The following is a 22400-nucleotide window of genomic DNA, read 5'->3' as shown; positions in this document are numbered from 1 at the left end:
TTTAATATGTTTAGAGGCAGGGTCTTGCTAAGATGCCCACACTGGAGTGCAGTGGCTATTCACAGGTGCAGTCATCATGCACCAAAGCATCGAATTCCTGGGCTCAAACAACTCTCCTGCCTCAGCTTCCTGAGTAGCTGGGACTGCTACCCAGGTGTGTATCATAGCGCCAGCATTTTCCTCAAATTTTAACCCAATAAAATCAAAACAACTAATAGGAGTTACTTGAGTCTGTTTTGGGGGTTAGTTTTCTCATTTAGAAGTTTAGTCAATACAGAAAGAGACATGCCAAGCCAGGTGCAGTGGCTCATGCCTGTAATCCCAGCACTTTGAGAGGCTGAGGCAGGCGGATAACTTGAGGCCAGGAGTTCGAGACCAGCCTGGCCAACATGGCAAAACCTTGTCTCTACTAAAAATACAAAAATTAGCTGGGTGTGGTGGCACACGCCTGTGGTCTCAGCTACTCCGGAGGCTGAGGCAGGGGAATCGCTTGAACCCATGAGGCAGAGGTTGCAGTGAGTCAAGATTGCACCACTGCACTCCAGCCTGGGCGACAGAGCGAGACCATATCTCAAAAAAAAAAAAAAAAAAAAAAAGAGGCAAGCCTTCTCAGGGTTAATTTCTCAATGGCATAATGGGAAAAAAGCTGAATTATATTGACTGCTCTTCTTCTTAGAATAAAGATGATGTAGGCCAGGCACGGCGGCTCAAGCCTGTAATCTCAGCACTTTGGGAAGCTAAGACAGGAGGATTATTTGTGCTCAGGAATTCAAGACCAGCCTGGGCAACATACAGAGAGCCTTTCTCTACAAAAAAATAGCCAGGCATGGTGGCCTGCACCTATAGTCCTGGGTACTCAGGAGGCTGAGGTGGAAGGATCACTACGGCCCAGGAGGCCAAGGCTGACGTAAGCTCTGATTGTGCCATATGCATTTCAGCCTGGGTGACAGTGCGAGACTCTGTCTCAAAAAAAAAAAAAAAGACAATATGATTTGCATGTATCTTCAACATTCTTCCTATTGGGCATCACTTTTACAGTATTCTTTTGCATACTGTTTTCCCAGTTGAGACTGTATCTTCACTATAAAATGTATTATTGACCCTGAGCATGAGACAGAGGAAAGAGAAAGGAAGAAGAGGCTCTCCCCCAGTAAGGACTCCCCCAGCTGGCAGAGCGGTTCACTGGGCCTCCCCCTACCCCGCCCCTGGTGGGAAAGTCATAAACCCAACTGGGTAAGAAGGTCTATCTTTAGGGAGTAAGTCAAAGACCGCTAGCATTTCCAAATACTCTGCCAAATGGTTAATTCTAATCAGAAAGAAGCGTTCTTCACCACTTAATACAAAATTAAGCACCTTGTCTCTCAGAGAAGAGCCTGTAGTATAAAGCAGCACCCAACCGACCAGGTGCAGGGCTCACGTCAGTAATCCCAGCACTTTAGGAAGCCAAGGTGAGTGAATCACTTGAGGTCAGAAGTTCGAGACTAGCCTGGACAACAGAGTGAAACCCTGTTTCTGCATAAAAATACAAAAATTCGGTGGGTGTGGTAGTGTATGCCTGTAGTTCCAGCTACTTGAGAGGCTGAGGTGGGAGGATCGCTTGAGCCTGGGAGGTCGAGGCTGCAGTGAGCCAAGATCACACCACTGCACAAGGTATAAACAACACAAATCTCATGACGGACTATCTCCACCTAGTTCCTCACAGACCACGTATTTGGTCTTCATAAGATACTCCAACACATGCGATGCAAATCAAATGTTAAAAAAGATTTTTTTTATAATGCTATTTGCCTGACCAGAGACAACACACAGGATATCTTATTCAGGTTTCTGATTTCTCTTTTATAGGAGATCTTTTCTTGTCATCTGTAGAACAATAAAGGAAGCCAAATGGAGTCTCTGTGCCTCCCTCTCTGAATCCAGGCAGCAATGCCGCTACCATGTTAAGGAACCGTTTCTGATTTAGAAGGGCCTGGATATATAAGCCCATGAAGCCAAGCATCCAAAAGCAAAACTCAACATCAAACACGTCCAGAACTATGACGTGCACTTTCCAATTTACCCTTGGAGTGGGAATACTTCTGTCATCTGTATAACATTTAAAAAGAAAATGCCCATTAAGAAGGAGAAGGTAAGAGTAAGCAAATCATTTTTGTACATCTGAAAATCTTCCTGTTTTGAAAACTTGAAACAGTTGGAAATTCAGCTGGCCAGAAAGATCTGAATTTAGACTCACTTCAAAGCAACCCAGCTAACACTGGCATTGTTTTCTAGGGGCTCCCCTTGCTCTTTCTGTCCCTCCTCTGTCAGAATAAGAACTTCAGGCTGGGCATGGTGGCTCATGCCTACAATCCCAGCCCTTTAAAAGGCTGAAGTGGGTAGATTGCTAGAGCTCAGCAGTTCAAGACCAGGCTGGGCAACATGGCAAAATCTCATCTCTACAAAAAAGTAGAAAAATTAGCTAGGCATGGTGGCACACGCCTATAGTTACAGCTACTCAGGAGGCTGAGGTGGGGGGGATCACTTGAATCCAGGAGGATGAGGCCACAGTGAGCCGTGATCATACCATTGCACTCCAGCACAGCGAGACCCTGTCCCAAAATAAAATTTAGTAGACGAGTGCTGTCACTCACGCCTATAATCCCAGCACTTTGGGAGGCCGAGTTGGGTGGATCACCTGAGGTGGGGAGTTCGAGACCAGCCTGACCAACATGGTGAACCCCATCTCTACTAAAAATACAAAAATTAGCCAGGCGTGGTGGCACAAGCCTGTAATCCCAGGTACTTGCGAGGCCGAGGCAGGAGAATCGCTTGAACCCAGGAGGCGGAGGATGCAGTGAGCCGAGATTGTGCCATTGCACTCCAGACTGGGCAACAAGAGGGAAACTCTGTCTCAAAAAAATAATAATAAATAGATAGATAGATAGATAGATAGATAGATAGATAGATAGATAGAGCAAGCAATAGTTTGGTGACAATGTCTGTTTAGGTAATTTCTTATCCAAGTGCTGACTTGTGCTGACTTCTGTCTTCAGTGATAAGAGTCAATCTTCTGTGGTTTTGAAAAAAAGTCTCTTTTTTGGGGTGAGTGGGAAGGATAGGGTCTTGTTCTGTCTCCCAGGCTGTAGTGCAGTGATACGATCATGGCTTTTCGCAGCCTCATCCTCCCAGGCTCAAGTGTTCCTCCTGCCTCCATCCTCAGCCTCCTGAGTAGTTGGGACCACAGATGTGTGCCACCACACCCAGCTGATTTTTAAATTTTTATTAGAGATGGGGGGTCTCACTATGCTGCCCTGGCTGATCTTGAACCACTGGCCTCAAGTGATCCTCCCACCTCAGCCTCCCAAAGTGCTGGGATTACAGGTGTGAGCCACTGCGCCCAGCCAAAAGCCTATTCTTGCAGCTGTTGATTCCCAAATGTCTTCAGCTCAAAATAATCTTTAGACTCTTGTAACATGTTCTGGAGACCTTCAGATGAATAAATGAATGAATGGATGAACAAATGAAAGCACCAGTGAACCTTCAGCCCACCCCATCGTTAGAAGGCGGAGGTGAGCGGCACAGATGAAACCACAGCCCTCGGGGTCTCCTCCCTGCTGCACTCATGCAGGATCATCTCCTTCTGCACGAATCTGAAGGCCTCAACCCCAACAGCAAGGAGATGGGAAGCACAGGACGAATACGTATCTGAGCTAAGAGCCTTGAGTGGTGAGGAGAAGAAAAAAGGAGAGGAGAAAGAGCAGTTGAGTAGATACCTCCCAGACACTAGCAAAAAATGGTGTGAGGCCTGGAACCTGGGAAGAGGTGGAGTGAATCACTGCACCTGCCTCGCTGTGAATGCACATGTGGGGTTTAATCACTCAAGAGGGGGATCAAGTGTTCACCTTGGGGCCAGGCGTGGTGGCTCACACCTATAATCTCAGCACTTTGAGAGGCCAAGGCAGGCAGATCACCTGAGGTCAGGAGTTCAAGACCAGCCTGGCCAACATAGTGAAACCCTGTCTCTGCTAAAGACAAAAATTAGCCAGGGGTGGTGGCACATGCCTGCAATCTCAGCTTCTTGGGAGGCTGATGCAGGAGTTTAAGACCACCCTGGCCAACACGGTGAAACCCTGTCTCTACTAAAATTACAAAATTTAGTTGGGTGTGGTGACAAACACCTGTAATCCCAGCTATTTGGGAGGCTGAGGCAGGAGAATCGCTTCAACCTGAGAGGCAAAGGTTACAGTGAGCTGAGATGGCACCACCGCACTCCACTTTGGACAACAAAGCAAAAGTCCATCTCAGAAAAAAGAGGGTGCATCTTGGGCACCAGAAAACCTATGGTGCTAGGCTGGGCAAGGTGGCTCACACCTGTAATCCCAGCACTTTTGGAGGCAGAGGCTGACAAATCACTAGATCAAGAGATCAAGACCATCCTGGCCAACATGGTGAAACCCCATCTCTGCTAAAAACACAAAAATTAGCTGGGCATGGTGGTGCGCGCCTGTAATCCCAGCTCTCGGGAGGCTGAGGCAGGAGAATCGCTTGAACCTGGGAGGCAGAGGTTGCAGTGAGCCAAAATCATGCCACTGCACTCTAGCCTGGGCGACAAGAGTAAGACTCTGTCTAAAAAAAAAAAAGGAAAAAAGCAATGATGCTAAAGAGAAAAAGAAGCCAGGTATGGTGGCTCACTCCTGTAATCCCAGCACTTTGGGAGGCCAAGGCAGGAGGATTGCTTGAGTCCAGGAGTTCAAGACTAGCCTGGACAACATAGCAAGACTCCATCTCTACAAAAAATGTAAAAATTAGCCAGGTGTGGTGGTGCCTGTAGTCCCAGCTACCCAGGCGGCTAAGACAGAAGGATTGCCTAAACCCAGGAGTTTGAGGCTGCAGTGAGCCATGATCATGCCACAGCGCTCTAGCCTGGGCAACAGAGAGAGACTCTGTCTCAAAAAAAAGAGAGAGAGATAAAAAAGAATCTCAAAATTGGGATTCATTGTGAAAATTAAAATATTCTTATTTCATTTTATTTTACAGGGGAGGAAAACTGTCTCTTCCTCACCCATGGCTAAGGTTCATGGCTAAGACCCCCCATAACAAAAGACAGATTAACAAGAGAAAAGCGTACAAATTGATTTAACATAAATTTTACATGGCACAAGAGCCTTCAGAAATGAAGACCCGGCCGGGCGTGGTGGTGCGTGCCTGTAGCCCCAGCTACTCAGGAGGCTGAGACATGAGAATCGCTGGAACCCAGAGGTAAGAGATTGCAGTGAGCCAAGCTCAGGCCACTGCACTCCAGCCTGGGCAACAAAGGGAGACTGTCTCAAAAAAAAAAAAAAAAAGAAAGAAAAGAAAAAAAAGAAATGAAGACCCAAAGAAACAGTCAACCTGAGTGTTTGTTATAGTAGGTTTGAAGAAGAGTGGATAGTTGTAGAGAAATATGAGCAGGCAAAAAGAGAATGATCTAATGGTAATAAACTGGGGAAAGTTTAGCCAGGCCTGTTTGTTCCGATTCTTCCCTGTGACCCTGTGTCTTCAGAGATAAGGATGTCTCTTTCCTCCTAGCGTAGGGAGGGCATCTCTCACATGAGGGTCTTAAACCCTGCTTCAGCTGAGAAGAACAGGGAAAGGTCAAGAAGAGCTTTCTGCTTCTGCTGCTTTCTCAGCTTCCTTCAGCTTAAAATATTCAGTATGCCAAGGTGCCATATTTTAGGGTAATGTGTCCTAAACCTTATCAATTGCTTTATTTTTATTTATTTATTTGAGAGAGTCTTGCACTGTTGCCCAGGCTGGAGTACAGTGATGCAATCACAGCTCACTGCAGGCTTGACCTCCCAGGCTCAAGTGATCCTCCCACCTCAGCCTCCTGAGCAGGTGGGATCACAGGTGCAAGCCACCACATCTGGCTAATTTTTAAAACATTTTTTTGTAGAAGGGGTGGGGTCAAAAGAAAAAAATTTTTTTTGTAGAGACAAGGTCTCACCACATTACCCAGGCTGGTCTCAAACTCCTGGGTTCAAGCAATCCTTCTGCCTCGACCTTTCAAAGTGTTAGGATTACAGATGTGAGCCACCCTCCCTGGCCATTCCATCAATTGCTTTATGTTGTGTTTATATATGTGGGATGTCACCCTCTGGGCAGAGTTAGGGCCTGTAAAGGACTAAGTCATTCTACAATCACACGTATTGGCAGAAACAGTTTTTGCACCTCTGGAATCTACATAGAGGAGCACGTGAAATGTCACTGTAAAGAAGCAGATTTTGTGATTAGTTTGTGGAAACTGTCTCATATCTCCTAGTAGCACTTTGGCTACTTGTGGGTTACATGTGATTAAAGGTTTGCTCCAAGTCCTTGTGTAATTAGCTCTGTGTGCATGTGTATCCATGTAAGCGTTTGGAAAAGCATGTGTATGCAAGATATGGGTGAGTAAAGGATCCCAAGTGGGATCCTAATCCCAAAAATGTTGGCTTAAAAGTGAGACAGATTGAAACAATCTATAAAATGAATAAGAAACAGAAAGGAAATTGAGTCAGAAGAGGAAAAGGGCCAACATTATTGAAAAGGCACAAATGCCACAAATTGAAAATAGATGTGCACCACCAGTTGTAGCCATTTGTCACGCTGCTGTGATGTTTAAAAATTACCAGCTCTAACACAATTCAATACTGTGTTTAATAACCTGAGTGGGTTTAGACATTCACCATTCACATGTGAAAGAAGTTTAGGTCAGGCTGAAGAAAAAACTTACTGATGAGTATAAAGAGTTTCTAGTTTATAGGCATAATTTGTAATCTTTTAATTAACCTAAACTTTTATAAAATGCTTCTACATTTTAGACAGAAGCAAAATCTCAGGGAAATGATCCCCCATTTATCACTTCTCGTTAATAGGAAGAAGTTAATTCTACTTTCTAAAAATCTTTCACTTTGATTGACTTTGCCAATGTAAAAATGGAGAAGTGCAGTGTGATGTTTTAAATCTCATAGACAGGTTTAGCGTGAAATGGTACAAGAAAATGGAAGAGGCATGTAGATCGTAACTGATTTCCCCCTGGAATGTGTTTTCTTGAAGGGTTAGGCACTTTTGTAAATCTCCTGCACTTGTATAATGGTTTACTCCTTTTCAAAGGGCTTTTACATTGCTGATCCTTGTTGATCCCCATAACAACTTTGCACGATGTGTGAGTATTAAGGATGAGGAAAGTGAGCTACAGAGATGTTGTGTGGTTTAATCAAGGTGTCACAGCCAGTAACAGCCCCACAACAAGTAATTCCTATCCTCCTTCCAGTAGTCGTAATGCCTCCCTAAAATAAGACAAGAAGTATCAGGACATCCCTCTCCAAGAACTGTGGAACTATGGAGCCTTCCATCGTATTGTGTTATAGTCAGATTACACAAGGGGCATTTCCTGTTAGAGGGTAACATGGAGTCACCCAGGTTGTGCATGTTCATTCTGATGAGTTGGTGCCTGGGCCATGATAAATATCTGGATATCATCTGTGATTACATGTACAGAGGAAAAGGCCCTGGATGGTCTTTGTTTTTATTAAGAATAATGCAGTCATCTGGCTGAGCACAGTGGCTCACGCCTGTAATCCCAGAGTTTTGGGAAGCCAAAGTGGGTGGATCACTTGAGATCAGGAGTTCGAGACCAGCCTGGTCAACATGGTGAAACCCCATCTCTACTAAAAAAAAAAAAAATTAGCCAGACGTAGTGGCAGGCACCTGTAATCTCAGCTACTCAAGAGGCTGAGGCAGGAGAATTGCTTGAACCCAGGAGGCAGAGATTGCAATGAGCTGAGATCGCACCACTGCACTACCGCCTGGGCGATAGAGTGAGACTTGGTCTCAAGAAAAAAACAAAAAAGAATAATGCAGTCATCACTGCTAATGTTGAGTGCTTGTTATGCATAAGGCAGCTCACTGAGCATGCCAAGTGGATAATCTCATTTAATTCTTAGAGCTGCTCTAGACAGTCAATACTCTTAGCTTCAACTTTACTGATTAAAAAAAAAACAAACACCTAGACCCAGAGAAGCTGGGTGCAGTGGCTCATGCCTGTAATCCCAGCACTTTGGGAGGCAGAGGTGGGTGGATCATGAGGTCAGGAGTTCGAGACCATCCTGGCCAACATGGTGAAACCCCATCTTCACTAAAAATATAAAAATTAGCTGGGCATGGTGGCAGGTACCTGTAATCCCAGCTACTTGGGAGGCTAAAGCAGGAGAATCCCTTGAACCTGGGAGGTGGAGGTTGCAGTGAGTGAGATCTCGACACTGCACCCCAGCCTGGGCAACAGAGCAAGCCTCCACTTCAAAAAAAACAAAACAAAAAAAAAGAAAAGAAAAAAAATTTTTTTGCTGGCCGTGGTGGCTCATGCCTGTAATCCCAGCACTTTGGGAAGCCGAGGTGGGTAGATCATGAGGTCAAGAGATCGAGACCATCCTGGCCAATATGATGAAACCCCATCACTACTAAAATACAAAAATTAGCTGGGCATGGTGGCACACACCTGTAGTCCCAGCTACTCAGGAAGGCTGAGGCAGGAGAATTGCTTGAACCTGGGATGTGGAGATTGCAGTGAGCAGAGATTGCGCCTCTGCACTCCAGCCTGGCGCCTGGCAACAGAGCAAGACTCTGTCTCAAAAAAAAAAAAAGACTCCTGTAATTCTTCAAGTCATTAACAAGCTTTATACTTTTGTTCTGTGGTCCTAAAAACTGCTCCAGAGGGGTTACAACAATTCCTTCTTCCTTCTCAAATAAGTTCTTCATTTGCCTAATTCCATGGAGGGGAGGTTTCTGGTCTATCTGATGGTTTTCATTAACACATCAACAATTATTTTACTTTGGTGACATATTTTGTGGTGATAGTTTGTTAATAGATTAAGGAAACATTGCAATCTACCACATTCCAGTAAATGGTCAGGACAAGATTAATGGTTACATTTAATGAAAGCCATCTGTTTATTAAAGCAGCTTACTCACTTTCTTCATTTCTTTGGATTCCAATACGTGTGACTGCCTTGAAGCACACGTGCCTCAGGCTGAGAAAGCGTAATTCTTTATGCATAGTACTCACCACTTTCAGAACACTAACCAATTCCCACGTGGTTTACAGTTGGAAACAGAAATAGCCAACCGACAAGCTGTTTTGTTGACTTGATGGCTACCAACAGGTGTAGGTTTTTGGGAGTTTTTTCGTTTTTTTTTTTTTTTTTTGAGACGGAGTTTCGCTCTCGTTACCCAGGCTGGAGTGCAATGGCGCGATCTCGGCTCACCGCAACCTCCGCCTCCTGGGTTCAGGCAATTCTCCTTCCTCAGCTTCCTGAGTAGCTGGGATTACAGGCACGCGCCACCATGCCCAGCTAATTTTTTTGTATTAGTAGAGACGGGGTTTCACAATGTTGACCAGGATGGTCTCGATCTCTTGACCTCGTGATCCACCCGCCTCGGCCTCCCAAAGTGCTGGGATTACAGGCTTGAGCCACCGCGCCCGGCCGTTTTTTCGTTTTTTTGAGACAGAATCTTGCTCAGTCACCCCAGTGGCACGATCTCGGCTCACTACAACCTCCGTCTCCTGGGTTCAAGCAATTTTCCTGCCTCAGCCTCCCAAGTAGCTGGGATTACAGGTGTGCACCAGCACACCCGGCTAATTTTTGTATTTTTAGTAGAGATGGAGTTTCTCCATGTTGGCCACGCTGGTTTCGAACCCCTGACTTAAAGTGATCCACCCACCTCTGCATCCCAAAGTGCTGGGATTACAGGCATGAGCCACCGCTCCCGGCTGGTTTCTTTCTTTCTTTCTTTTTTTCTTTCTTTTCTTTTTTTTTTTTTTAATGTTCTCCTGGTTTAAATGAATTAACAAGTGTTTGCTCGGTGTGCAGGATCTGCTGGAGAATGACAGAACCCAGATAGCTATTTTACCCTGGGGAAGCCCAAGGCATGACCAGTCTACTCTTACAAAAGTTATGTAATTGTCTAAAATGAAGTAGACACTGTTTCTTTTCTTTCTTCGTGACTTTTTTTTTTTTTTTTTAAGAGACGAAGTCTCTATGTTGCTCAGACTGGAGTGGCTATTCACAGGCACGATCCTACTACTGATCAGCACGGGAGTTTTGACCTGCTCCATTTCTGACCTGGGCTGGTTCACCCCTTTTTAGGCAACCTGGTGGTCCCCCACTCCCAGGAGGTCACCATATTAATGCCAAACTTAGTGCAGACACCCAATCGCCATAGCGCACTACAGCCCAGAACTCCCGGCTCAAGCGATCCTCCCACCTCAGCCTCTCGAGTAGCTGGGACTACAGGCACGCGCCATCGCACAGGCTCTTTGTGACTTTGAACCTAATAAGTGAAGTAAAATACATGCTAGAAGGGGGAAAATCATATGCGTTCCATCTTTTGAGGGCACTCCTCAACGTCAGTATATGTACATCAAAATCTAGAAAGGCAGGCTGGGTGTTGTGGCTCACGCCTATAATCCTAGCACTTTGGGAAGTGAGGCAGGAGGATCAGTTGAGTCCAGGAGTTTGAAACTAGCCTGGGCAACGAAGTGAGATCCTGTCTCCACCAAAAAAAGAAAAAAGAAATAGCTGTATGTGGTGGTACACATCTATTAGTCCCAGCTACTCGGGAGGCTGAGGTGGGAGGATCACTTGAACCCTAGAAGTTGAGGCTGCAGTGAGCCATGATTACACCACTGTGCTCCAGCCTGGGTGACAGAGCAAGACCTTGTCTCAAAAAAAAAAAATAGAAGGACATATTTTAAAATATTAACAATGACTCTCTGGAGGTGAGATTGAGTGAATTTTATTTTCTTTCTAAAATGGTTTATCTATATTTTAAAAATGTTCTTTCTAATCTATTATTACCACCTCAATACCAAAGCACAAAACAACCTTTTCGTTTTGCTACTAGCTGCGTTTATGTCATTCCCTGATTAATATTTTAGTGGCAAATTTACAAGTATAATAGTAAATAAGATTAAAATTCATATAATTTTTATCTGATGATTTATACCTTTATTCCTACTCTAAAACAAGGGTATGCCAAGGTTTATCTAATAAAGCCATTTTCTACCCAGTTATGCTAGGGATGAAATCTCATTCATCTCCATCATCGAGTGACAAGACTACAAAAAATTCTGGTTTTAAAATAGAGTCTTCTTACACAGCAAAGGATTTATCTGGAGGTCATCCCTTATCTAAAAATCCTAGCTAATCAGAATATAGCCAAGTAACCTGACTTAATCCACAAAGGCCTGAACAGTACAAAAAAAAAAAAAAAAAAAAAGGAAGATAAAGTATCTTGCACCTTGCACAGAGGAGAATCACTTGAGCCTTACCCTCAGTCCATTTTTCTTCACTTTTCACAGAAGGAAATAAATTTTAGTGTGTAAAATTTCAGTGTGCAGTGTACAAGAATATCTTGCACAGAGGAGAATCACTTGAGCCTAACCCTCTGTCCGTTTTTCTTCACTTTACATAGAAGGAAAGAAATTTCAGTGTGCATAGCAAAACTGAGAATATTTGAGGAATTCATCAGTGTCTGGGAAAGTATGTTTGGGTGATGACTCTGTTCCTCCATTTCCTAAGGGCCATTTGAGACCTATCAGCCATCTTGAGAGTAAGAAACCCTCAGCTCCAAGGGAGAAGAGCCACCATTGTCACTGTGGGCATGTTCTGGTGGGGAAGTCAAGCATAGTCTCTGAAGAGCAGAAAGGTTGGATGGCAGCATGTGGCAGTCAGACCTCCCCTCTGATATGAAAAGCTCAGGCTCTAGGGACCACCAAGCACAACAGAACAAGGAAAACAAAACTTTTATCACGTATTCTGTATGAAACTGAAACGGAGCATTCCCTGACCCCCCTCCCCGCATAGGACATGTGACAGGGCAAGGTTCATGCATTGTAGAGACAGAACAACATCTTATATCATATCCAACTGTATTTTTTTTTTCAAGATGGAGTTTCACTCTTGCTGCCCAGGCTGGAGTGCAATGGCACACTCACAGCTCACCACAACCTCCACCTCCCGGGTTCAAGCAATTCTCCAGCCTCGGCTTCCCAAGTAGCTGGAATTACAGGTATGTGCCACCACACCCACTAATTTTGTATTTTTAGTAGAGACAGACTTTCTACCAAATGTTGGTCAGGCTGGTCTCGAACTCCTGACCTCAAATGTCTCTACTAAAAATACAAAAATTAGCCAGGCATGGCGTTGCATGCCTGTAATCCTAGCTACTCAGGAGGCTCAGGCAGGAGAATCACTTGATCCAGGAAGTCGGAGGTTGCAGTGAGCCAAGATTGCACCACTGCACTCCAGCCTGGTGACACAGCAAGACTCCATCTCAAAAAAAAAAAAAAAGATGAGCAGAATATCAGTATTTAAGAAAGGCAAAGTAACTTGACCATGGACACATAGCTGGTTAAAACTCACATATGTTGACACTAGTCGAGTTATTATCTCCGTCAGGGGCATGTCACCAAAGGCCAGACAATGAGGGCCTTTTGGGACTTTCAAAAGAGGTCCTCTCTGCAACAGGAATTGATGGAGACCCACAGTGCCCAGCCCACTCTGTCTTTGATTTTCTACTTCTATGGCTTTGACCGGATTAACCCATGAAATCTAGTTATAATCCTTTCCCTCCATAGAATGATACCAGGCTCCAGGATCCCAACACAACTCTCTCTCTCTCTCTCTAATTTTTTTTTTTTTTTTTTTTTTGAGACGTGGCCTCTCTGTGTTGCCCAGGCTGGACTCAAACTCCTGTGCAATTCTCCCTCGAAACTAGGACTACAGAGACATAGCATTCAGTCTCTTATGCTTCTGGGTATCCAACCTGAGATTACTTCTGTTCTGAAGCTTATATTATGTCCAATCTCAGTAAAGGCAACTTATAGAAACTTTACCCTGTTGATAAAGCCTGAGATAATATATTTGTATCATTGTATACACATACCCATATTCTATTAAAAGCATTTTTACTACTTTTTTTTTTTTTTTTTTTTTTTAAGACAGGGTTTCACCATGTTGGTCAGCTGGTCTCGAACTCCTGGCCTCAAGTGATCCACCTGCCTTGGCCTCTCAAAGTTCTGGGATTACAGGCATGAGCCACTGTGCCCAGCCCTTTTTTTTGGTTTTTTTGTTTTTTGTTTAAGAGATGGAGTCTTACCACACCAGGTTAGTTTCTTAGATTCAAGGGAGCATCCCACCTTGGCCTCTCAAAGTGCTGCAATTACATGCATGAGCCACCAAGCCCTGCCTTTTCTTTTTTTTTCTTTCTTTCTTTCTTTTTTTTTTTTGGAGATAGGATCTTTCCCTGTCATCCAGCAGGCTGGTACAATCATGGCTCACTGCAGCCTCAACCTCCTGAGCTCAAGCAGTCCTCCCACCTCAGCATCCCAAGTAGCTGGGACCACAGGTGGGCACCACCATGCTCAGCCAAATTTTCTTTTTTTTTTTTTTCTGGAGACAGGGTCTTGCTCTGTCATCCAGGCTGGAGTGCAATGGCATGATCTCAGCTCACTGCAACCTCCGCCTCCCAGGCTCAAGGGATTCTCCTACCTCAGCCTCCCAAGTAGCTGGGATTGCAGATGTCCGTCATCACACCCAGCTAATTTTTGTATTTTTAGTAGAGACAGTGTTTCACCATGTTGGCCAGTCTAATCTTGAACTCCTGACCTCAGGTAATCCACCTGCCTTGGCTTCCCAAAGTGCTGGGATTACAGGCATGAGCCACCACGTGTGGCCCAAATTTTCTATTTTTGTAGATAAGGTCTTACTATATTGCTCAGGATAGTCTCGACCTCCCAGCCTCAGGATATCCTCCTGCCTCAGCCTCTCAAAGTGCTGAGATTAAAGGCAGCACTGTGGATCCACAGGTCATAGGTGGATTCACAGATTTCCTGTTGGCAACTAGTTGAAAGAGTTAAACTCTGCCTCAAGAGTTAAAGTCAGCAGAAAGAAATGTTGGTAGTCAAGATAAGGGGATATTATGTAGATGAAGCCTCCAGATAGCAGGCCTCAGAGAATAGATGGCAAATGTCTCTTGTCCAACCCTAAAAGAAGCCAGACTCTTAGTTAAATCTCCTGGATCAGGACAGGACTTGGAAAGGCAAAGAGATTCTCTACAGAATGTAGATTTTCCCACAAGAGACAGCTCATGGGGCCATTTCAAAATATGTCAAATAAATACATTTTGGGGTAAATGCAATTATCTTAAGACTCCTCTCCCTAGCAATCTTATCAAATAACCAGAAAAGATTAAAGAGAGAAGAGCATTTTATTGTTAATGCTGGTCAGTTGTGCCTGAATTCCAAAAGAGAGGAAGGTATAATGAGTCATGTCCAATCCTACCTTTCTATCATGGCCTGAACTAGTTTTTCAGGTTAACTTCCAAATGCTCCTGGCCAAGAGGAGGGGTCCATTCATATGGTTGGGAGGCTTAGAATTTTATTTTTGGTTTACAGAGGGAACGCAGCAGCAAGGCCTGTCTGTTTAGATTCTTCGTGGCCTGTCTGTGTAGCATTTCTTGCTCCCGGGTATAGGGCAGGACCTTTCTGGAATGCAGATTTTATGACCTACTATCAGACAAGATAGATAGAATTTTCTCTTTGGTTCACAGTTCAATCCACCAATGAGGAACCCATGGATAAGGAGGGCCAACTGCATATTGTAGTTTCACAATGCAGAAACCCAATGGACAGGCCAAATTTGGAGACCAGGAATCTAGAACCAGGCACCATCAGAGGCCCTAGAAGGCAGAGGGCATAGGCCAGACAGCAGAAATCCCAAGCCTGAGCACAGTTTAGGGGCTCAGTGTGGAATTCTAGGCTCTAGGAAGTAACTGGAGAGGGCAAGTGGGGTCCTAGTCCCTAAAGGCCTAGAATCTAAGCAGGTCATGAAGGTAGGAACCTGGACATGAGATGCACAGAATCCGTGTACCAGAGCTAGAAGAAAAACAAGACCAAGTCACCAAAACACCGCTGGATTTCAGTGGTCAGAATAGAGACACAGAAGCTGAGTGTGACTGGTAGTTAGTGTTACGATGCAGAAACAATACCCCCAAAGATGGTGCTTTGGCATGCCCAGCGCTTAGATTGACAGAAAATTTGAAGATCTCAAAAATAAACCTCAGAATCAAGGTTCTCTCTGACCTTTTCTTATACCTCATCTCTTTGATCTTCATTCTTTCCCGAATCACCAGGAAGGAATCTCTTTGAAATTCCCTTATCTAAAAAGAAAATGACCCTAAGAGGAGCCATTTACCTTCTTTCCTAAAAAAAAAAAAAATTTGACTGGGCCTGGCATGGTGGCTCACACCTATAATCTCAGCACTTTGGGAGCCCAAGGTGGGAGAATCACTTGAACCTAGGAGTTCAAGAACAGCCTGGGCAGCATCTGCAGGTGGCTCTGAGACATTACCTGGGAGGCTTTGTCTACATAAGACAACTTCGGTTCACAGCGAGCTTGCCACCTCCCCCAGCGCTCAGAAGAACTTTGTTCAGGGCCACTGTTCTTTGGACTCATTCTTTTCTTCTAAAAATAATTCACTCCTATAAACTTTCTCTCTCTTTCCCCTACAAAGAAGGGGATACAAACATCTGGAGTTCATTGGGCCATTGGGTAATCATTCTCCTACCATTCTTCCATGCTTATGCACATTAAATAAATTTCATATGCCTTTTTCTCCTATTAATCTACCTTTTGTTGGTTCATTTTCAGCAAACCTTCAGAGGGTGAAGGGAACACTTTCCCTCTTCCATCCTACGTTAGTCCCAGTTTGTTGTGCCAGAATTCCTTAAATTCACTGGCTAAGATCGGAGTTAAATCTGAAGGGGAAGGGGTCTTAGTTGCCCCTCATATTCAGGAAGAGGAAGGATTCAGTACCTGGGAAACCAGGAACACTGATAGGCCAGTGTGAACAAAGGTTCAGTGCTTTTTTATGTTTATATTTAAGTGTATTAAAATTATGATATCCTGCATAAGTGTGTTCAAAGGACACAATCCCCAGAATATTCCTCCTGGAAATGTCTATTCCTAGTTCACAGTATTAGGTGTCAAGACCCTGGGATTAGGCTGGGAGCGGTGGCTCACGCCTATAATCCCAGCACTTTGGGAGGCCAAAGCAGGTGGATCACTTGAGGTTAGGAGTTCAAGACCAGCCTGACCAACATGGTGAAACCCTGTCTCTACTAAAAATACAAAAATTAGCCAGGTCTGGTGGCACACATGCCTGTAATCCCAGCTACATGGGAGGCTAAGGCAGAAGAATCCCTTGAACCTGGGAGGCAGAGGCTGCAGTGAGCCGACATTGTGCCACTGCACTCCAGTCTCGGTGATAGAGCAAGACTCCATATCAAAATAAAACAACAAAAAAACCCTGGGATTAGATGTCAGACAGATCAGATTTCTTCACATTCCAGCTGTGTGACCTTAAGCAAGTTACTTATCCCCTCTGAGCCTGAGATTTTTCTTCCTATGAAATAGGGATAATAATATAATAAGTTCTGTCATTTTGGTCTGGGCAATATCTATTTCTTTGGGAATTAACACTTTCCTTAAATTATATGTCAGCTCATAGTAATCACTCAGTAAATTATCATTTTTATTAATTTTTATTACATTAGTAGCTGTAAAGGGTGCACCTTTGTCTCTGAAAAGAAAGATGCCTTCATTATCATGGTGAACACAGTCACTGACACATATTCTCACAAAATGTTCTCTATTCTGTACCAAGTAGATCCTGACCTAGAGAAGCTATGGGGAAAATCTTCCCAGATAAGCCTCACAAAACACCCCGTACTTTGCCATGCATTGCATCCAGAGGTCCTGTGGCAAACCAATTCTAATTTCCCTTTCTCTGCATCAAAGTGTTCTTTTTGTCCTTTGTTTTCACCAGGGATTCCTGTAACCATCTTAGACCTCTCTCTAACTAGTAGCCCCTGTGGTGAGAGTGATCATATCACACATAATGGCATGTCTGGCTTGGGAAATGATGGGGATAATGTGGGTGGTGGTCACCGTTGAGACAAAGTCTATATAAATTTCAATTACTACCTGCAGGTATTCCCTGCACATACCTCTGTCTGGAGCTAGATTCCACTGCTTTCTTTTACCAGAAACTGTACAGACAGAACCTATAATCTTCCTCCATCTTCTTCTTTCCTTGTTTTTATTTTCATTCTTCTCTTTTTACAATGCAATATTCACAATTGAAATGCTGGCTAGTGAAACCTATGACATTAACCATCTTGGAGGACATCTTTTATCTCATAACAGCAAGATTGGCTCTCATCTCCCTGCTCAGGCAAAAGTCACCTAGTTGAAAATACAAGCATAGAGCACACACCTGAGTCATTTGTAAGCCATCTCTGCCTCTGGTTCATGTATAGTTAAAAATCACTGGCCGGGTGCGGTGGCTCACGCCTGTAATCCCAGCACTTTGGGAGACCAAGGCGGGTGGATCACGAGGTCAAGAGATCAAGACCATTCTGGTCAACATGGTGAAACCCTGTTTCTACTAAAAATACAAAAATTAGCTGGGCATGGTGGCGTATGCCTGTAGTCCCAGCTACTTGGGAGGCTGAGGCAGGAGAATTGCTTGAACCCAGGAAGTGGAGGTTGCAGTGAGCCGAGATCATGCCATTGCACTCCAGCCTGGGTAACAAGAGCGAAATTCCATCTCAAAAAAAAAAAAATCACTGATGTTACTGCTTTTTCTCAAAAGAGCATTTGCTGCTTTACCATGTAGGAAAAGCTTTGTTAACTACAGACCCACACGTGCAGTAAGCAGAAAACTTCAGGAGAGCAGAAAAGCTCATTTTGGCCAAGCCAGGTGACCCACACCTGTAATCCCAGCACTTAGAATCTGAGGCGAGCAGATTGCTTGAGCTCGGAGTTGGAGACCAGCCTGGGCAACATACATAGTGAGACCTTGTCTCTACAAAAAAAAAAAAATACAAAAATACAAAAATTAGGCCGAGCGTGGTGGCTCATGCCTGTAATACAAGCACTTTGGAGGCCAAGGCAGGCAGATCACCTGAGGTCAGAAGTTCAAGACCAGCCTGACCAACATGGTGAAAGCCCATCTTTTAAAAAAAAAAATACAAAAATTAGCCAGGCATGGTGGCAGGTGCTTGTGGTCTCAGCTACTCAGGAGGCTGAGGTGGGAGGATCACTTGAGCCCAGGAGGCAGAGGTTGCAGTAAGTCAAGATCGCAACACTGCACTCCAGCATGGGCAATAGAGCAAGACCTTGTCTCAAAAAAAACGTTATTAAAAAAGAAAAGAAAAGCTCATCCATAGGTGGCTTCTACAGAAAGTCCTCACTTAATGTCATCGAGAGGTTCTTGGAAACTGTGACTTTTAGCAAAATGCCATATAACCAAACCAACTTGACCACAGTCTAACTAATACAGACTAAAGTTCCTAGAGAATATCCCTGGTCACAAAACATCACCAAACTTCTAAATAAAGGAAAAAACTCTTCCAATATTAAACATTGAAACAAATGTGAACTACACATATATTGAAGAAAGATTAATAAGAACAAGAAAGATAATGATTTGTTCCCTTATCCCAGTTCAGCGTCGTGAGCGACTGGAGTCGGTCCCTGTGGCTCAGGGAGGCCAGGCTGGAACAGTCCCTGGACAGGATACCCTCCCTTCACAGGGAACTCACACACACACACACACACACACACACACACTCAGCCTGGGGCCGTGTACACATGCCAGTTCTCCTAATGTGTACATCTTTGGAATGGACAGGAAAACCAGAGGGTGTTTCTGGGCGTTTGGGAATTCCTAGAACCATGGGAAGAAATCCCATGCAGACACGGGGAGAACCTGCAAACTTATGCAAACTCCACCGAGGCATTGGCCCTGACCAGCAATCCAGTTTCCTTTCTTCTCACCAACTTTAGAATGCCACTGAATGAGGCCGGGCACCGTGGCTCACACCTGTAATCCCAGCACTTTGGGAGGCTGAGGCAGGCGGATCACCTGCAGTCAGGAGTTCGAGACCAGCCTGGCCAACATGGTGAAACCTCATCTCTATTAAAAATACAAAAATTATCTTTGGCTAGAGTAACAGAATTAAAAAGAAAAAAAAAATTAGTCGGGTGTGGTGTGGCAGGCACCTGTAATCCCAGCTACTCAGGAGGCTGAGGCAGGAGGATCACTTAAACCCAGGAGGCAGAGGTTGCAGCGAGCCGTGATTGCACCACTGCACTCCAGCTTGGGCAACAAGAACAAAACTTGGTCTCAAAAAAAAAAAAGAAAAAAAGAATGACATTGAAACAACATTATTTGACAACCTACTCTATTTCTCAAATAGATTACACTTTCCAATTGTCTCATTCATTATTGTCTCACTTTATAGCAGCTAATTAACCTTTCTGTTGCCATGCGTTAAAAGTGTTAAAATGTTTGTAGTAAAAACCTTATGCTTAAGGGAGACCACTGCTGAGACTTGAAGAATTAGGTAAACTCACAGGCTCCAGTTCTATTCCAAACCCTCTCATCCTCCCAAGAGGCCCCACTGGGCTGCACCAGGCACTGCAGTGCTGAGTCTACCTGACACTCATCACTGAGTAAGAAAGGACACATTTTCCAAATAAAGTCACAACTGCTAGAAGTGAAATTGAACAGTTACCCTACAAATGCCCAGAAACTACACATGCAGGAGTTGAGCTGCAGGCACAGTTTTACTTTTTAACTTGCTTTTATGTTATTTTATTATTTTTTTCTCTGAGACAGAGTCTCACCTTGTCACCCAGGCTGGAGTGCAGTGGCACGATCTCGGCTCACTGCAACCTCCACCCCCCAGGTTCAAGCAATTCTCCTGCCTCAGCCTCCTGAGTAGCTGGAACTATAGGTGAGTGCCACCACACCCGGCTAATTTTTTGTATCTTCAGTAGAGATGGGGTTTCACCATGCTGGCCAAGCTAGTCTCGAACTTCTGACCTCATGATCCGCCCGCCTTGGCCTCCCAAAGTGCTGGGATAATAGGCGTAAGCCACTGTGCCTGGCTATATTATTTTATTTTTTTAGGGACAAGGTCTCCCTGAGTCACCCAGGCTGGAGTGCACTGATGCAATCACAGCTTGCTACAGCCTCAAAGTCCTGGGCTCAAGTGATACTCCCACTCAGCTTCCTGAATAGCTGGGACAACAGGCAAGCACCACCACATATGGCTAATTGTTTGTTCTTTTTGTACAGATAGAGTCTCACTGTGTTGCCCAGGCTGATCTTGAACACCTGGCCTCAAGCAATCCTCCTGCCTTGGCCTCCAAAACTCCTGGGATTACAAGCATGAGCCACCTCACCCAGCCTGCTTTTACTTTCTAAATGTAACATAAATTATACCTCTAAGACACTGAACAAAAAGCTCCTTGGTCAAAATAGCCAAAGTTTTGGGCATTCAAAAAATCATTTCTACCTGAGTGCAGTGGCTCAAGCCTGTAATTCCAACACTTTGGGAGGCCCAGCCAAGAGGATCAGTTGAGGTCAGGAGTTTGAGACCAGCCTGGGCAAGATAGTGACACTGTGTCTCTACAAAAAAGAAAAACATTAGCCAGGCATGACTCACACCTGTAGTCTGAGCTATTGAGGAGGCTGAAGTGGGAGGATCACTTGAGCCCAGGAGGTCAAAGCTTCAGTGAGCTATGATTGTGCCACTGCACTTCAGTTTGAGTAACAGATTGAGACTCTGCCTAAAAAAAAAAAAAAATTAGTCATTAGTCATTTCTTTTTCTATTGTTGAGGTATTTAAAGGTAAAGAGTAGAGCCTCTGGGCAGGACAAGAATCCTAGCCTGCCATTTTCCAGGTATAGGACCTTAAGCAAGTTACTTAACAGTACTGTGCCTCAGTTTCTATGTAAGTAAAAAGGCGATAACACCGTCTACCTCAAAAGCTTGCTCAGATCATAAAGTGATATAAATACCATGCCTGATATACAGCAACAATATCACTAAGGTTTATTTGTTAGTTTAGCTACCCTATTTTTCACTAACATTATTATTTTCATTTTGTTTCTACAAATTATCGATGTGCTCACCAGAACTCCTTTTCCCAAGTGGAGGCAGCACCTGTTACTTCCCTCGCTGTTTTGCCTAAAAATTTGTATTCCCCACTTTGTCATGCTTTCGAGGTTTTGTTTATTGCATGCACAGTAAAATCTTCTCAGTAGTAGCAGACAGTTCATTTGCAGAGCTCTAAATATAAATCTATATATATATATTGACACAGGGTCTCACTGTTTCCCCGGCTGGAGTACAGTCACTGCAGCCTTGACCTCCTAGGTTCAAGCAATCCTCCCACCTCAGCCTCTCAGGTGGCTGGGACTACAGGCACGCACCACCACACCAGGCTTTTTTTTTTTTTTTTTTTGAGAGACAAGGTCTCCTTGTGTTGCCCAGGCTGGTCTCAAGCAATCCTCCCACCCCGGCCTCCCAAAGTACTGGGATTAGAGGCATGAGCCGCTGCACCCAAGCTAAATATCATTTTGGTTTTATTGTTGTTGTTGCTGTTATTTTGTTTTGTTTTTTGAAATGGAGTCACTCTGTCACCCAGGCTGGAGTGCAGTGGCGTGATCTCGGCTCACTGCAACCTCCACCTCCCAGGTTCAAGCAATTCTCCTGCCTTAGCCTCCCAGGTAGCTGGGATTACAGGCATGCACTACCACGCCCAGATAATTTTTGTATTTTTAGTAGACAGGTTTTCCCCATGTTGGCCAAGTTGGTCTCAAACTCCTGACCTCAGGTGATCTGCCTGCCTCAGCCTCTCAAGGTGCTGGGATTACAGGCGTGAGCCACCACACTGGTCCAATCATTTTAAACTTTTTATTATGAAAATTGCAACTAGACAATAATACAAACTCCCCAGATTCAAGCATGGCCATTTCGCCATGCTTGCTTTGTCTACTCTTTTTTACATTCATTTTCTTTATTTTTGTTACAGTAGTATTTTAATATTTCTAAGCAAATTCAATATATCAAGTCTCTATATGCACATATAAAAAATGAGTACATTTCTACATATAACCACAATATTGTTAGCTCTACTAACAAAATTAATGTTATACCCAGTCCAAAATCAAATGTCCTGATTCCACTCAAAAATGGCATATTATGATTTGCTCAAACCAGGATCCGAACGAGCTCCACATATTGTATAATTGTTATGTTTCTTTGTTTCTTTTTTTTTTTTTGAGACAGAGTTTTGCTCTTGTTGCCCAGGCTGGAGGGAAATAGTGCTATCTCGGCTCATTGCAACCTCTGCCTCCTGGGTTGAAGCGATTCTCCTGCCTCAGCCTCCAAGTAACTGGGATTACAGGCTCCCGCCACCATGCCTGGCTAACTTTTGATTTTTAGTAGAGATAGAGTTTCACCATATTGGCCAGGCTGGTCTTGAA

This window comes from Aotus nancymaae, unplaced genomic scaffold (assembly GCF_030222135.1).
Source record: "Aotus nancymaae isolate 86718 unplaced genomic scaffold, 86718_ANA_hifiasm-v0.15.2.pri h1tg000077l, whole genome shotgun sequence".
Taxonomy (NCBI): domain Eukaryota; kingdom Metazoa; phylum Chordata; class Mammalia; order Primates; family Aotidae; genus Aotus; species Aotus nancymaae.
This window is presented reverse-complemented; position numbering follows the sequence as displayed.